Below are 2,624 nucleotides of genomic sequence, written 5' to 3'. Positions count from 1 at the left end.
TGGTGGCTGCCCGGGAGCAGCCGGGGTCTCGGGGCAGCTCCCGCTCTTGGTGCCTCAATCCATCTGCTGCATAATGGCACGACACGAAGGCACGAGACCGAAGCAGGTGACAGACAGAGGCAGCAGCTGAAAAGCCACATGATGAACTGCAACCAGTGGCCTTTGGAACATCACCTGTGTCTCACGGCTGATGCCTGGCCACGGGCCACCTCCCCCAGCCCCACATTCCCCGAAGAGCAGCGATACCAGAGCTGGGTGGAATGGAGCAGAAGCCGCTACGAGGGAAGCGTTCAGAAAGCTCCAACCCCCTTTAACACAACATCATGACAGACATTTTCTCCCAAGCACTGGCCAAACATCTCGTTCCTGCTGGCCCCAGAGGATTTTGTTGGGATTTCTCTCCCCCAGACTGCTGCCAGTGCTGGGGTGAAGCTGGGCCAGAGCTTCTTCTGTCTGCAGCCATTTACAGGGTGGTGAGACCCTGGCCCAGGTTGCCCCGAGAGGGGGGAGTAGCCCCATCCCTGGCACCATCCCAGGTCAGGTTGGCCCTTGGGTCTCTGAGCCCCCTGCTCTGGGTGCAGATGTCCCTGCTCCCTGCAGGGGTGGGACTGGGTGAGCTTGAGAGGTCCCTTCACCCCAAACCAGCCTGTGATTCGACAAATACAAGCGTCCCATTGGCAAACACGTCTCAGACTGCCTCCACTAACTGCCTCCAGACTGGAGAAGAAAGAAGTGGATCTGCAAGGGACTGAACTCCTAAAATATGATGGGATTGGAGTGGGATAATGTTTTTCTCTGGAGGGTGTGATCTGAAACAGATGATGAGCAGAAGCTCCGGAGCACATCCTACCTCCGGGGTGGAGGAGCTCCTGCAAGCAACTACCCCAGCACCTAAAGCCTGGGACTTTGCCACCAGCTTCTCCTGCTGATACCTGCAAGCACATGATGGACGAGCAGCTCGTGCCATGCTCCCTCCCACCTCCAGAGACCCTCCAGCAGGACAGCCGCGGGCAGGGCTCATGTTTAAACCCCTTTAGCCAGGAGCTGCTAATGACAGCAGACTCCTGTCAGAACTTAGGCCAGCAGCAAGCTGGCCTGTGTCAGGCAGCGGAGAGGCTCTGAAACCTGCTTGTGAATTGATCTTGCATCCCTGAGCTACCTGAGGATGAGTCTCACCATGGGGTGAGGAGGAGAGCAGAGCTCACCCCAGCACCTGGCACGGCTGATGGTGGTGGATGGAGAGACAGTACGTGTGTCCCACAGACCTCTCCACGCTGGCGCAGGGTGATAATCATCCCACCCTCCTCTTCGAATTGAACCACAACCCGGGGTCCTGTCCCACAACCGCCCCGGCTCATCTCAGAGCCAAGCACCAGCCATGAGGTTGATGGCAACCCAAGTCACCGCTGGCATCTGCACCCTCTTCTCGCTTACAGGGTGCTTGGCTGTCGCCCGGTGATGGGCACATCAAAGCCCCAGCCATGAGGTTGATGGCAACCCAAGTCACCGCTGGCATCTGCACCCTCTTCTCGCTTACAGGGTGCTTGGCTGTCGCCCGGTGATGGGCACATCATCATCCTCACCATCATCAGCAGCAGCATGCGAAGAACAAGCAGGCTGCATTGTAAGAAAGAAACAACAACAAACAGCAATAATAATTTTCCCAGCGCTTTGGCAGCAGCTGTAATATCAGCAGTTGTAAAAATCTGTTCATAAATAATGCAAAATTGTTATTTACCATCAGAAATAGCAGCAGCATTTATAAAACAGGCCCTGGAAGAAATAATGTGATTCTGGAAAACATGAATAATTGAGACCCTCTGATTCCACAGGACCATTTCCCTTCGAGCCAGCGAACTTGTACTCGGCTTCTCCAGCAAGTGTTTTCCTCAGTCCTCCCAGGATTAACGACCTGGGTGGCTTCGCTGGGCTCTCGGGGGCCAGTGCACCCCCTCGGCCAGGGGCTGCCCGCAGCGTTTCAGTGCAGGCAACAGGGGACACGCGGCTTCTTCTCGGGAGCCAAAACAGGGACGAGCCGCAGGCACTGGGGAGATGAGCTCAAACCTGCCCAAACCTGCTGCTCAGGGAAAATGAGTCTTTCCATGGGTTTTCTCCTCCTTCCTCTGAGCTTGAAATTGTAGCTTTTCTTAAAAAAAAAAACCAAAAACCAGCTGGTGCTAGTAAAAAAAAAATTAAGATTAGATTTGACGTTGTCTGTCTAAGTATAGGTGAAAAAAAGGGTTTTTTAAGAAAATGTGGGTAGATGGGGGAAAATAAATCGCATATGGGTTTTTTTAAAGCTCATGCAAAACAAGCGCCATTTCCCAACGGCCTCCGGACCTGCCCTGCCTCAAACCCACAACAGTTCATCAGGGACCTGAAAGCAAAAATACAAGGTCAGATTTTCCACTCCGAGAGAGATTTTAGGCGTCCGAGCAGGGATGCAGAGATGATGCTCTCCAGAGGTGCTCCTCCCACTCCCACCTCCGGCTGCCCACCAGCTGGGTCCCCAGCCCCTCAGTCCCCATGCCCAGGGCTGTGACAGCACTGGGGACCAAGGGCCGAGGCGGCTGGCACGCACGGCCCACGGGCATCTGCCCCGCGGGCCGCTCCGGACCAAGACC

The sequence above is a fragment of the Buceros rhinoceros genome, unplaced genomic scaffold, assembly GCF_000710305.1.
Source record: "Buceros rhinoceros silvestris isolate BGI_N320 unplaced genomic scaffold, ASM71030v1 scaffold22416, whole genome shotgun sequence".
Lineage (NCBI taxonomy): Eukaryota > Metazoa > Chordata > Aves > Bucerotiformes > Bucerotidae > Buceros > Buceros rhinoceros.
This window is presented reverse-complemented; position numbering follows the sequence as displayed.